Genomic DNA, 16,144 nt, shown 5'->3' on the forward strand with positions numbered 1-16,144 from the left:
TAGCATACCGCACGTTCGCTCCAAATGTTTTCATCCGGCCTGCCTCCGCTTTAGGGATTTTGGAAGCAAGGCATTTTGGAATTAACGAGCGACTTACTTATTGGCTAGGCTTCCATTTTTGGAAGGAAATCTTTTTCCCCGAAGCCGCTTCTAACCGTTTAGATGCACACATAATGCATATTTTGGTAATAAACCATTTTCATTGGTAATGAAAACGGCAAAACAAAGGCATGATATTTTAGGCATGAGAATAACGCAATGCAAGCCACTCACCATTGTATTTACTAGCCCAGTTTTTTAAACTTACAACGTCTTTGTAAATACCAAATCAAGCGCCGGAAGACAATTAGGGCAGCTAATAAAATTTAATTGGACTTGCACTATATTTTCATGTCGGAAATGATTCATGAGTTCTAAAATTTGACTCGCGAGGTCTTTTAAGCTTGACAACGAGTGCACGCAGGAATTGAAAAATTAAACCCGAGTGTATCTTCCCTCGCTCGTTCAATTTCCTCCTCAGAGGTCACGTGCCCAATGAGGTGCCACAATTATTTTTTTTGCGCCTGACGACGGGGGATTTAAAAAAAAGGCCGTAGAGTACGTTTGGGCAAGTGGGGCGCGCGTTATCGCAAGGCCACGAGGACGCCGGGAGGTGGCCGGCCCTCGCTGACTCTCCCCCATCCCATCCCCTCCTTCCATCCCCAAGGATTTGAAGGCCTCTCTCGGAGAAGGGAAATGCAAAATAAAATACGCAAAATAAAAGAGATGAGGAGGGGCTGGAGCACGCAAACGCACGACGCAGGTCGGGCCGTGCGAGAGCGCATAAATACATAAAGCCATACACTCTTCGCTTTACGATTTGCTTTTATTTCACCCCCCCCTCCCCTCCCCCGCCCCGGCCCCGGTCCCGGCCCCTTGGGACTCCACCGCCTTCGCTCCCGGGAGAATGTAAGAAGGGTGCTGCCCCCTTCGGCATTCAAGTGTCTCCCACCCCCACCTCCTCCTCCTCCTCCTTACCTTCGCCCTTTGATCTCCACGGTCGCGGAACAGAAAAATGCCCCACCCCCGCAGGCTCTCACAAATTTATTCATTTATTTATTCACGGAGCTTTTCCCTCTTTCGGACTCACTCTTTCACTGCCCTTAATGCGCGCGCGAATGAATGGACGCCCGCACCTCCGAGCACGCTCGCACTCCCCTAAACGAGACGCCGATCAATGACGACGACTTGTGCACCAAAAGGGACCTCCGCCGGTGGCATTTAGCGGGGGCGCACCGCCGGGAAGGCGGCCGACCCCCGGCCCCCACCCTCTCAACTCTCTACCTCTCTCTTTTCCCGCGCACTTTCCCCGATTCCACCAATATGTACAACCCGCAACTACCCCGCGGGTCACATTTCTCTTGGAAATTATAACTTTGCTTTCATTCAAATCGATATTTTCCCGGCTTAAGGGGTTTTGGTACTTTAATTAGAGAGGGCCCCAGAGGGTGTGTCATTTCATTGCTTTCCCTCGCCGGGGGAGAGTCAAGAAGGTCGCATCTTATACAAATCTCATTATTGCATTATTCCAGCCATTACTAAAATTCCTTTCAAATTGTTTCCACTTGCATACATTGTGCATGGCACCCTGCAAGTCACCGCCAGAGTGTGTGGCAGGAGGTGATTACACACCAGGCTACCGTTGACCCAAAACACCTTTTACCCCTACCGCAGGTTGGACAACATTATTCCGATCCCTTATCGTAGTAGTAGTGGTATTTAGGGGAGGCGACCGTCAGCTGAGGTCATTTGCGCCATAGGGGATGGACAGGAAAGGATGAAGGGTGGAGAGAAACCTGGCGTCGGCATTAGCCTACTCTTTACGAAAGGCGCCAAGGGGTCCGCAGCTTAACGTTCCATCCGACAGATAGCGTACTCACTCAAAGTGCCCTCCACAAAGCACCTCGAGATACCTCTGAAAAATATTCAACACCGCCGGGATTTGAACCCGCGCCCTCTGGGTGGGAAGCCAGTACGATAGCCACCGTACCAATCCCGATCCCTCCCTTAACGTTCGTGGAAAGAAATGGCATCTTAACTCAATCAGCTCTACTTTCTAATTTTAAGGAGTTTAACTATCCTACAGTAATACCATGGAGTGGTTAACAAAGCAATTTCAGGATCATCACTGAAGAGGTATCCAATGTATGCAAGAGCTTTAATCTGCAATTGAACCTTCGCTCCGCGAGTGATTCCCGAAAACTTCACTGTTAATATTCCAATGCCAGTAAAATAAAAATATTAAGTTGCCTTTCACGGGAGAGTACTTTTTCAGTGGAAACTCGTAGTCGAAGCGATCGGTAATCGTGCGTGCAAGGTTCTTTGACAACACTTAGGGTGGCATTGTGGTGTCCTTTGAGGGAGGATTTCATTTTTGGGAATGGGAAATAGTCCGCTGGAGCCAAGTCGTGACTGTAAGGGGGTTGGGAAATCGTCGCGATGCCCTCTCAGAAGGTTTTCGCAAGCAGACACTCGACTCTGCTCTTGGTCGCCCGTCCAAAGACCTTCGGGAGGACGAGTTTAGCGTGTTATATCTTTCGCATCACCAAATTTTCAGTTATAATGGTGCGAGCACTGTCGTCTTATCAATACCACCACGATCTGCGATTATACGCACACTTAACCCAAGGTCTAAATTCGGCACTTCACGCGCACGTCAGGACAATATTGTTACCAATACTAAATATGCAAACCTAGTACAATATCACCAATGATTACCTAAAGAGGGTGGATAATATCCTACAGATCCTTACAACGAAAGGAAAGAGGAGAAAAAAGGTATAAAATCGTCGCATGTAATTTAAGGACGCTCTTCAACTTCTTGAAATTCAATTATGAAGAATTAAGAAATAACTTTGCCAAAATTATGTGAAATTTTCAAGGTGACTTTTTATTGATGCATTTATTGTGGATTTCTATTCATTTTCCGAGTGGCATGAGAGTCCAGAATGGTCCATCGCACAGCTTCTGAACTGAAGGTTCAACTCTGGGAGTTGCCTGAGGGCAATCGGTCGACCCAAAGCTGTGAGGTTCTCTGGCCAAGAGATCCTCCGGGGAAACCACGTGCGGTGTAGGGGAAGGCATCCCCCATCTCCTCCCGGCCTCACGGCTTTCGCTCGACGGAGTGCTTAGGACGGGGTCAGCTTTACTCTTACCCACAGCAGCCAACCTACGGATTGACTACTGTGGTTACTCATCGTCCAATAATACTGCCTATCAACCCATGCACGACAATATATTGTACATAGTGAGTGTTCTCCTGAGAGATAAAAACAAATTAAATTCCAAATTGTTATTTTGTGGAAAAATTGAATCTGCCACGCAAAAAAATAAACCGCGTCTCTAATTTAAAGGAGTGAGCATCATCATTTTACCTGAAGATGCTAAAGCATTGATATCAGGGCCTTGATTCATTTAATTATCTTCGTAAAACTATAAAATAAAATAATAATTTGCTGAGGGAATATGACAGAAAGTTGGTGAACAAGTTTCATCAATTCAAGTAAGCAAATAGATATTATAAACAATAATTAAAGAAACATTTCATATACAAATTTATGGCAAAGGAGAAAATCTGTCCGCAGTGCCATGCTGATATCGGCTGATGCAGAGGAACACTAAAGACGCAGCGATTCAAGGCGCAATATACTATATAATGCTTCTAATCAGGCAAGCTATTAATGCTGTCGCATGAGTCAATAGAAATAAGTGTTGCACTAGATCATCTCACTTCTTTGGCGAGGGAGCTCGACATCAATAATATACATCAAGATCGGGCGTAAATAGAGCTAACTCGTGAAAATTCGTGATACTGAACACGATAGCAAATATGAGAACTTTAAATCAGCTGCTGACTCTCTTAAATAGAACCAATCACATCGCGCGGCGCCTCGAGAGATCCCCAGTCGAACCAAAATGGTGTGTGACACAATTAAAAGGTGAAATGTACCTCTCACTTCCTCCGAAACTAGATCCGTTTAATAATGGGTTGCGGCATCAGCGTTTATCGCACAATGCTCCGATACGTTCGGAAATCCAAAAGGCACTCACTGACTGACGCGGCGACACAAGTGATCGTTAACCTGCAAATACAGATTACTGGGATGTCACTCGATGCCAATATCAATTACGTCTTGGAGCTTGCAGAAACAGTGTAGGAGGGAAGTGGCATCCGCCTGCCAAATTTGCAACGGCGCCAACCAATAACAAACTCCAGGGATGTTGCGTTCGCGTTTCAATTCCTATTTCCTTGCATCAGCGGCGCCGAGAGATACACCCGAATATTTTTTATTGCACTGATTTCCGTGGGGTGGAGGCGAAAGAGCGAGGAAAATAACAGTCGATGTCGGCGGAAAAATGATGACTTGAGATCTCATTTACACTGTCCGTGATGACCCGACGAATGACCCTGGAATTCGGGCGCGAAAAACACCCGGATGATGCGTGCCTCAGCAACCACGGTCTCCAGCAATGTTGAGTTACGAGGAGGCTCGAAAACTGCAGAAACGGCATTTAAACATTGTAGAGGAACTAGATTTGTTAAACTTTGTTATGTCAAACTGAGAATCGTTTCAAAATTGTTACAGCAGCTCGGCTGAGAATCACTCACGAGGTGAAGGTTTATAACAGATAAAATCTCTAGCATAATTTGGAAGGATGTCTCTTTAGCAGTCATGTTGAAATGTATTATTACCCCCACGGCAGGAGAGATCATGTCAATAAAATTAGAGAGATTAAGTATAGAGCAGGTAGATTTAAGATGTCATTTTTCCCACGAGCGATAAGGGATCGGAATAACGTCCAGCAACGCTAGTGGGGGGGGGAAGTATTTTAGGTCAAAAATAGTCTGGTGTGGAATCACCCCCTGCCACACGCCTTAGCGGTAGCTAGCACGGTACTAAGTAAAATTCAGACTGTCCCTTAGTTGTTCCTCCCCGAGACTTTCTCCTTTGATAGTTTTTCTAAATGTCAACGTGTCCTTGCTATATACTCATACTCACTCTGATTTCTTAGAACGCCCTTCTCCCGATTTTTCTGGGTTGCCGTTTTGATTAAGATTATTTTCTCATCGATATATTTGTAATTGAAATCCAAAATGAAGTAATTTAAATCAATATCACACTATCAAAAAATCGTTTCACGTGTGTTCCATGAGTAACAATTCAAATTTCTAAGGAGAAGCTGTTCCATAAATAAGCAAAAACAATAGTGCCATCGTAAACCAGTTCGATTACTTTTCAACCTTATCCAACCCGTTATTTAATACATAACATTTTATTAGTTTATTTAACTCATAATATTATTTTGATGACTCGTGGGTATTATTCAACAATTTTATTTACTAACATTGCGAATGTTTTGCGGAACTAAATCACTGTTTCAAAATATCCAATAACCCAGCACAGTACATAATTACAGTTGAGCAAATCAAATGCTCAGTGCAATGGAGTCACGACTTAAAAAGTGGCCATTGTAATTTGCACGGCTGTTGAATGGAATATGGGCTACTTGTAATAACTCGGTGGAGATTCAAGTCAAACTCAAAATACTGCAGCTCTCAAGAGGTTAAATTATCTGGATAAATATTATTTTAAAACCTAAACCAGTTCCTTATAGGAGCCATACTTAAAGAATTCAAAATTTGCCGTAGATTTCTTGTCCTACTCAACCTCCGGATCGAAATAGTAAATTTAACGGATCGGTTGTCTTACAGCCCATTTCTCTGAGTCATCCTTTTCGCATAGGCACGCACTTCCTGGATACGTGAGCATTTCTGCATACGGTCTGCTCTTGAGACTTAACCAGTGATGCTATTGTCATAATTACCTGCCAAAGTTGACATCAGGCACATACGTACTGGTTCATTCAATTTGAACCCACAACTCAAATGAACCCAAAGAGTTGAACCCAAGATATTTCATCCGTGAGAAGCACTCTATACACCATGACTCCAAATGTATGATTACAGCTGATGATTGCCAGAATACATTGTTCCTTTCGCTAGGATTTTTTCCTCCAGCACCGGCTTCTTTCTAAAGATAAGAGACTCTCGCAAGAATTATTCATTAATCTAGATTTAATTCCATGTTTAGCAGCATCTTGAGTCACCCTTTAGAATCACTCCCGTTCACCAGAAAAGGCAACCTCGCTGGAATGCCTTCCTCGTGGCAGCGATTAGCCACACGGCCAGGCTAACATTTGAAGCAGGTCGCGCCACCTCGACGAAGAACAGCACAACTATGAGCCGGGTGGTGTGGTGTGTGTATCTTTTTAACTCAACTGAGCCCACCTTTGAGTGCGATGGTGTAATGTGATTGAGCTAGTTAGAGGCTCCTTTCACCACATAATTTCACTGTCTTGGCTTCGAGTAACCATGGAAAAAATCTTCTATAATTTTAAATCATCTCAAAATCTCCTATACACCTATAAAATTGTCCATGTGATCAAAAAAGGAAAATACCGATAACAAATCTTTAAATGTTTATTCAGAGCGCAAGATTAAATGCCCTGATCTCTGCGTTGTGCGAATGGTCGAAAAAATACAATGCAAGGCGATTGAAAACACATTTAACGTGTAATTATTAATAATTCAAATGAAGAGTTGGCGATATGGGAATCGATGATTGTGATAGCGACGATGAGGAGACTAATTTAACGGCTGATTGATGCTAATTCGACACTGAACTTTCATTAATTCCTAAAAATAGCACGATGTTCGGTGTAACATGCTCTTTATTCACAATATGCATCGTAAAAATCATAATTTAGACATTATGTACAACATTTTGAGCAAAGAAAAATCGGAAATGTTTCGAAGTATCTCCTCATTAGCTCCTCCTGTCATCTGGAAGAGACGAGCAGGTGCCGATCACAGAAGCCATTTCCTCCCCAGCGGCCCTCTCTCCTTCATCTCACGGATGATCTCCCTTCCCCGCCCCCGCCCCGCCTCTCATTACCGAGACCTCCCCCTCCGAGATCAATCCGAGCCAGGCCTTTCTCCTCCCCAGCCCCCGTCGCCTTTTGTTTCTTGATGTCTGCCACTACCTTTCAAGAGGCCGCACGCGAGGCGGAGTTGGAGCGAGAGGAGGGGGGGGGGGTTGAATGTAGAGAAATGGAATATTGTACGTATACAGCAAATAAAACACAAAAGACGACAACTCCGAAACTAGTGCCAAGTTCCCCTCCTCCCGCTCCCCCCCCCCCTCCCCAACAAACTCCCGAAACACGAATAATAAGGAATACGAATGAAACGTCCTAAGCAAACAGATTGAAGGAAAGTTTTAAAACGAGGAAGTAAATGGAATAAGGGGAGGAGGTGAACGGGGGTTGAGGAGCAGGGGTGACAAACGGAAAGAGGGGTTAGTTCTCCCTCCTGATGAAACTCGGGGGGTTGCCCGTGACAGTTTAGCAATTGGAAAGTGCAAAAAGGAGGGAGGGTAGGAGAAAAGGAGGAATGGGAATTGAAAAAGACGAGAATGGTTTTTTTTTAGAGGGAAAAAATGGGCAAAGCTCCAGAAACGAAAGCAAACTCTCTTGTCCTACGAAAAAAACGGAAGACGCCTATTTCGATTGTGCGCGATTGTCGGAGAGAGAAAATGTCACCAGGAAATTTCCTAATATTTGCAATAGGCGCCTGAGTCAGAGATCTCATTTGAGACGCGCTCAGGAATTCTTAATTTGTGTCGTTAATTATTCTCTCGTCCATAAATCCCAATTAAGGAGTTGTTAATTAAGCCCATTCCATTCCTCAAGGGAAAATATCAAACGACGAATATTCTGAAAAAAGCCAAGTTTTGAACGTAAGGCAGCGAGAATTAAAAGTTAATAAGACAGAACATGCTATTAACATTGGCTTAAACAACCGCGCCAGCTGGTGGAAAGAGCCCTACAATCCAACGATGAATGAATACCCACCTTGATTGATGCCCACCGATGTCAGAGTTTTAAGTGAAATTACTCTGATTTTCTTCCGATTGCTATTCGCGATACGGGAGTACCGATTTTAACATGTCACCCTCCCGATTATATCTCCAATCACCTCAATGTAAATGATAACTAACCTAGGGAATACAGTACTGACATTCCTTTAATTAATTAACGTTATCAAGTTTAACTCATGCCGTAAAAATCTTTCGTTTGACTACGGCAACCTCGAATCTGTGATTTTATTGCTTTGAAAGCTTATTTTCATTGACACGAAATCGCTTGTTAAGAGAAGGAGGAAATTCTCTGCATGTCTTAATATTTACCTTATTATATTCACCTTCCACTAAAACTTAAACAATCTGCAGGGAGTGGCATCGCTATTAAAGGATAGTTTTCCATTAATTCCGATAGACTTTTCGCCAGTACTCGATGAGCGAACTGTTTATATCAAGTCATGTGACTGTTCTCCCATTAAATGGTAAGTTTATAAACTGCAAACAAACATGATCAAGTATAATTAATCGGTATTTTTGATGCATCATCAACGTTCCAGATATCTGAACGCAGGGTCATAACCTGTTGCAAAATTTTTCTTTTCCATAAGGCCTATGATCTAAAAACCGAAAGGATACCAAAACCGGTATACTATCGCCTAGAGCTCCGATTACTCGTCACTTTCTGATAGATATACAATCACACTTCAGGAAATTTTAACTGCTCCAGGTATTTTGATAATCAAACCAGCAATATCACGAAAAATACATTCTAAGGAAGTCAGAAAGGCGGAGAAGTATGTTGAATGGCGACTATTAGCACGATTTCCTTAACTTACTTGGAAACAAATGGAGGAAAGCATTGAAAAAAGTCCTCCGTTCCTCACAAAGTTCCTTTAAAAAAGCTCAACGGAGGGGTTTCATGTTTGGCCAGAGTAAACATTTTGCCCTTCCCCTGTTCGTTTTCCCGCGACCGTAAACACAACAGCGTCCATAACTTATTGGTTTGATTACTTAAGAAACTTTCTAAGCCCTTTCTCTTCCCACGAGTGGGTGGTTACCAAACCACCTCTTCAAAATTCCCCTTTTTCGTATAAATATTGCTCTGGGTGAAATAAGGAGACGGAGGACCCGTTTTCTTTCAGCGCGGAGGAAGTCTTGCAAACGGAACGAATGAGGTCGTGTGTGCGTAACCCACTCACTGGTGGAGTTAACTCGCCCGCCTTCCGCACCGCAACAATAGCAGAGAGAAGGGGAGCCACGTCGTCGTCACATGGTACATAGCAGAAGCCTTTGCCATCTCATCCGTGTCCCAGCTGGAGGAAGTTACTTTTATTTGCCCCCACAGCCAGGCACGCAAAAATCTCTATTCTTCCACAACAGGATCTTACCACTTAGCTTAGAACTCCTCTCATTGGCTTCTCGTCGTTTCTCTCTCTCTCTCTGACCCTGAATCTGCCACAGATAAAGGAATACCGTATTCATGGCCATTTTTGCTCACACTCAACGATCTGCAATCCAAGGATTCACTAACTGAAACTGCAAACTCCATTCCCTCGGCTATATTCATCAACTCGATATTTCTCACCGCTTTTCGTTGCTTGCTATGCAATGCACTCCCGGCCTCTTTGATCACTTCTCCCCTTCCCTTTTTTATCATCGTTATCTTCAACAAACAGTTATTAATAACTTTTAGTAGTATCATGATTTTGTACAGAATCCGCGGAAGCCTTCATTTCTCATTTGATTACTATGGGAATGCAAACATGTAAAGATCAGTGTTTTTTCAACATTAAGTCATTGCGACTCAATAATTGAACACAGAGCGAGATGTAAACGGATTTAGGGAAATAAAATACATCAATTTACAACGACCCATCATCCATTTGTCATCTGCTACTCTACCATACGATATATCCTTTTTCTATTGCGAAACCATAATCACAAACGCTTCCACTTAAATGAATATTCACTATTAAACCTTGTTTACGATAGTCGTCGTTTACTGGGAACTTGAACCGTGACTTAGATTCATTAGGTTTATGATTAATTCTACAATCTGAACGTGTCGGTAATCATCGTCCGCCTTCGCTGATGCTCGGTTAGATAGAGGCTCCTCACAAGCACTTGATGCAAGAACGTCAAACGTGGAGCTCGAAAGTTGACACAAGTTGAACTTAGAAGTTGGTGCTTCCTCGCGTTCGTAAATCCCTCCGCAAAATCTGTGAATTTATTGAAGAACGGGTAGAAGCTGAAGTTCACTTCAACTCCAATCGTAAACTTAACTTGATCTTTCTCTCTGAAATAGACCCATCTGTGCAACAATGAATGAAACATATATAGACACTCAAGTAAAGTATTCTCTATCTCTCTCTCTCTCAAACACACCGAGACATTATTAGAGGGAGGCGGTGGGAGAAGATGAAAAGGCACTGGCCGCTCATACCGCATTTCACAGCAGGACCGTATCGGAGCACAGGGATCGAGGAGGCCCTGACTTTCAATGTTACCGACTGACTAGGCAAGGGTTTGAGGCAGAGACGGAGAAGGATCTCTGTCCAAGGAAAAAACGCAACCTTCCGTATCCCTAGAGATGAAGAAAGACTCGAGACTTAGAAGTCTATCACCTTGAACACTAACGGTTTTGGCAGCTTTCAATGCTCACAGGTGACTTGGAAGGGCCCATGATCTTGAATTTGGAGTTTCATGTGAGGAAGCGGGGTTAAATAAGGGCCAACTTGCTCTGCTATACTTCTAAAGAAAGAACTTGTCATCGCCCAGTGTAGGCTCACTAGGTTTTTTCTGATAAGCTTCTAAAATTGAGCGTCGTTCTTGCCTACGACTTAAACGGAAATTCTTTGGCAAATTTGATCATTTTCTGTAAAGTGAGACACTGCTCACGGTCGCCTCTTTGAAGTAGGTGAACCAAAGTGTATATATACATACACACGCACGCACACACATATATATATATGAGGGTCGTGGTAGTCCAGGGGATAGAGCTTTGGACTACTGACCGGAGGGTCCCTGGTTCGATTCCCGGGCAAGACACTCTGGGCACCTGCAGCTCCACCCAAGCTGTGCTATTTCTCGGGTACCAGATCTTCCTGGGAAACCATAACCGGCACAGGGAAAGGAACTGGCCCCCCTACCCTGATGTGTGAATTTCACACGCCGTATAGGGCTTAGTACTGGGTGATCTGTACCATCACCTACTAAACCGACCTTCGGGTTGATTACTGTGTGTAATGGTTATATATATATATATGAAGGGTGACATTTTATTCGTTTCAAAAGTAATTTAAGGCCTAAGTTTAAGGGAAACGTGGAATTGCAAGAGGCCGGGAACGTGCACCGGGCTAAGTGACAGCGGCACTCTCGTTGGTCCTGAGAAGAGCGACTCACATATACCCCTGCTTCTCATGTTTTAAAATTTTAAGTTATTTCTCTCAAGTCCAAACACGTTTTCAGTTGGATTGACTGGGTCATTCGGGGAGCAACTGTTGCGGAGTGCCCTCGAGGAACCGCAGTCTTGGGGAAGAAAAAAATTTGCCCGTTGACGATAACTGCGGAGTGGTGATATAATTGCAGTCGGTTCCCTGAAGCACTCTCCCTCTTTCTCCCAGTTTTGAATATGTGCACAAATGCCCCTGTCTCAGGGGCATTTGTGCGGCTCCTCGCCGCCGTGGAAACACAGATATAATGCACATGCACAGCTGATGAATCACGCTACACTCAAGCACACCCAATAGACGGCCTCCCACAAAACACTTTGCATTGTTCACGGTTACAACACCATTGTAATCTGACCGCAGTGTCTTTTTGATATACGTATTCTAACATTTCGCATTGAACAAACAATGCTCGTTGGGCGTAATTTTCATAATTTGCGCAAGCACATAACTTTGCACGTATGTTTTTTTTTTAACTTTCAAATAAGTAATACCTCATATGGCTTCATGGCATTACGGCATCACTTTTCACAAATAGGTGCACTATACATCACATCGTCAAATTGGAGCATAAAATATTATACAATATTCCCTTGTGATCATGTTCAATTTATATTCGACAAAGCCGATTTGACACACTGATGATATTGTCATTTGGAACGTAACCACATATTTTTGAAAAAATATTTCACGCATAGCTACCCTCATAATACTATTTCAATGTGCCGCATTAATCACGCACTGCACGATTGCAATGCAATTGCCCGAATTCCGATATTTCAAGCACATCAGGGAAAGAAACCATGCAGAGTAACACCTTGCTCTGTCTTGAGCTCTATTTGCAGGTTTCGATTTCCACGAGACTAGAGGGCCAAGGAAGGGTGTCATGGGAAGCGTATGCTCACGATGTGGATTGGGGCACTGCGTTTGGGTATTGCTTCTCATAGCCTAAGTGGACAAATATCTTTTCACGTGGTGATTTGAAACTACGTCCATCACTCGTAATAAATATTAATATTAAATATCGCATGGACTGTGTTCATTTGTAATTTAGGTGCAAAACATAAAAAGGGAAGCAACTAAATTATATATTTAATGATGCCACAGTAAACTTTCATTACCGAAGACATTATTATTCCTGTCCGAACCGAGAGACGAGAACGTGAATATTAAAAGTAATTTCGATCGGGAGCAAGTGCGCTTCTGGCCGAAATATTCTGAGATTGAATGTGGTCTGAGATATTATTAACCTTGGATTTTGCCCAAATCCTGATTTTACTAAGTGGGTGAAAGGACCTCGGATAAACGGAGACCTCGGTTAAATGACCGGAGGATTGTTTATAGAAGAAGCAGAAAACCAAGAGGGAATTTTTTTTCACATTAGTGATTAGAAGATAAGCAAATGTGAAACCTGATTTCGAAACGTCGGCCTAATTAGACAACTGAAAAAACTTTGCATCCGCAGTTCGTTAGTGAAGCCTCGGAGGAAAATGTAACGTGTACATGTTCTTGTTTAGCCGAAAGTGGCATCGTTCACCTCAGCGGGAGCACTTTGAAGCGTCCGTCAAAATTACGCCTCAATAAATGAACCTCTGTCGCTGCGGCGTGACTAAATGTGTACGCCAAATATGCAAATTTAATCGCGCACCTGGCCCTACGAGGAACACTTTTTGCCCCTGTGCGACGGAATGAAAAAATAAACTTCCGGCATTTACTGCAAAAGATAAAAATAATAATAATAATAATATTCCACTGCCATAGACGATAAACCCAGCCGAGTAACGAGACTGGCGAGCGAGGCAAAGCGAGCGGGTGGAAGGGGCAAGGGGGGCGGGCGTGGGGCGGGGCGGGGCCGCGCGAGCAGCGGGGGTCGGCAGTGGAATCAGTCCAACTTCACCAGGTCCTTCCTTCTATGTCCTTCAATTACGTAAGGAGTGGGAGGGCTAGGGGTGAGCCATTTTTAATTCTGTCCTTAACAAAGGGTTTGGGTAGGCGGAGTTCATTATTGCATTATTTCATCCATTGCTTAAGAAGAAAGAATTTTATTTTTCTTTGATCGCCAAAGAAGACAAACGTGCAAATAGGTCCCGATGCATTCCAGAACTACTTGAGCGTTTATTTGAAAGAGTTTTCAAATGTTGTTTCATTTTAATGAATGTAATCTAATAACTCTAAAATGAAACGACAAGTCATCTTTCAACGTAGTGTTCGTTTTCATTCAAAACACGTCCCCGAACTGATTAATAATCGTATGGAAATACCTTTTCTGCAAACTCAAATGCACCTTTTTTCTTATTTTAGAGAATAGCTCATGTTTAATATTAATAATAGTGCCCCAAGTGGTTCATATCAAATAAATGGAGCGGGGGTTCACATCTTGTTGATCCTCACAATAAGGAGAAGAGGAAAAAAGTCGCAAATGGCCTGAGGCAATTGAAGGAGCATATACTATGTGCTTCCTTCAAAGCATGGTGGCCACGTTTAAGGATACTCCAATTCCCTGTTTTTCCACGCAAGAATCCGTTAGACCGTAGTTAAGGATGCAACGCTTCTCACTCTCAAACATCCCCGTTTCACCATTTCGGCCGTTGCACAATGGGCATTCAAAGACTTCTGGGTAATACGCACCACGCTATTTAGTTTTCCCTAAAATGGAATTCTCTTTGAATTCGCCCTGTTAAATTTATCGTGTGAACTGTTTGCAAACGGTGGCCAATATTTCATTTAAATGTAAGTGGAAATGAGCTGTGTTGGATCTTTGATGTTTTAAAAGGTGTGTCCCAAAAGTAGTAGGGTTGAGTCAATTAAAAAAATGTATTGCCCGGAGTTCTGCTAAGCTCCCTCGTCACGGCCTGTTGTAACGCTTCCACCAAGCCGTAGTGACGTTCTTTCAGCACGAATTTGAGGCAGAGTAAGAGGAGTCGGTCTAGTTGGGCATTGTCCAGACAATCGGGATTCTCACTCACATGGTAGAGAAGCTCTTGGCAGATCCTCGTGCGGGTTTCCTCTTGTTCGTCCGAGAGCACTCGCGGCACAAACTTCTCACACACCTTTGCCATACCCATGTTTTCGGTCACAAGTCGATAAACATCACTTTTAGGGATGCCAAGTTCATCAAAAACCATGCGAACACTTAATCTTCGATTTCTGTCCAGCAAAACCTTAACTCTTGCAAGAGTTTTGTCACTTTTTGAGATCGGAGGGTGTCCTAGACGACGTTCGGCGTCTTCAACATCTTCTATGACATCCTAAAACATCTTGTGCCAATCAAAACCACCAAATCTACCCATGACGTTATCACCATAAGCTGTATTGAGCATGTCATGAGTCTCTTTCCCGGTTTAGTCCAGTTTCACGCAAAATTTAATGGCGTAGCGGCGTTCGAATGACCGATTAATGACGGAGCGTAACGAGGACTCGTTATAAAGGTTTAGCTAACGAACGATCCGATCTCCACAAAGGCTGGGAGCCAACTGCCACCGGCTTCCAGTCTTTCCTGAGCCCAGCTGGAGAAACCGCCGCCCGTCCGTCCGTCTATCCGGGAAAAATTAGTCCTTCTACTTTTGGGACAGACATGCAAAGAACACAATGCATTTTTCCACTGCTCTCAAAACAGTGTAATTATACACTGTTCTTCATTCCATGAACATCAACTTCCACAAAGTTGAGCCAGAAACCATCGCATACATTTGGGATCGACCTAGTACATATGTTGTTTTTGCGCTTATAGTGAAGAGATAATTGAATTACGGGTACTAAGACGGTGAATAAATATAGGGTGATGTAGAGGGAGGTACTTTAATCACTGAAAGAACTTACAAAATAAATTTATTTCGATAACACCTGATTCGATGCATAGGCGACATTGGTACCTAGTTCCAAGATAGGTAATAGGAGCCAAGATATCTAAAAGCCTATGCGTCGTAACCTACAGGTATAGTGCCGATATAAATTTATTGCGGATATATACTAATTTTACTCCTTCAGTGATCATGAATATCACAACTCTTGGTCTGAGACTGTTGGATTCATCTGCATACCTTATTTCTAAACGTTTTCTGCAATACTGTCGCCAAGCTGATGGAGAAGATATATAGACGCGGAAAGGTCAACGAAGGGTGCTGTAATGCTTAAAAAACTGATCATAACCTTCCACATCAGCTGAAACATAAAGTCATCTCGTCGGATCGCAAGAGACCGGCGCGTGGCGGTAAGCGTATCGGAGCCAATTGAGTCGAGGCACCGCTCTGGTGTGATATTCAAATGCACGTTATTTTCTTTGTCGCACGTATTTCACATCGAAAGTGATATTGACAAACAATTCCGAACTCGTCCAGCCTTTGGGTTTGGAATTGAGCCGCTGCTCGTTTCTGGCAACCCTTAAATCCTTCAACCCTAATTAGAATTCGGGCCCGTCGATACTTCCGGGAGGGCGGCGATCGAGTCGAATGGAGGGAGGGAGAGAGAGGAGGGGGGGAAATCTGGACCACTGCTCGGGAGAACGTGAAGGCTTCTAGCGTGCCTTGGGGTGCACTGCAAGCGAGCAGAGTGGGGGGGGGGAGGGGCAGGTTAGGCGGAGGACGTTAAGGCGGGAAAGAGGACGGAAAGAAGGCTGCGGTAGCAAAGCCAGAGGAGGCGAAGGGGGAAATAAAAAGAGGAGTCTCCTGAGGGAGAGAGAGGGGAGGGTTGCGAGAGAGCAGGAGCCCGGAGGACCGGAGGAAGGAAGGAGAAGTT

This window comes from Hetaerina americana, unplaced genomic scaffold (genome assembly GCF_022747635.1).
Source record: "Hetaerina americana unplaced genomic scaffold, ioHetAmer1.1.p SCAF_21, whole genome shotgun sequence".
Lineage (NCBI taxonomy): Eukaryota > Metazoa > Arthropoda > Insecta > Odonata > Calopterygidae > Hetaerina > Hetaerina americana.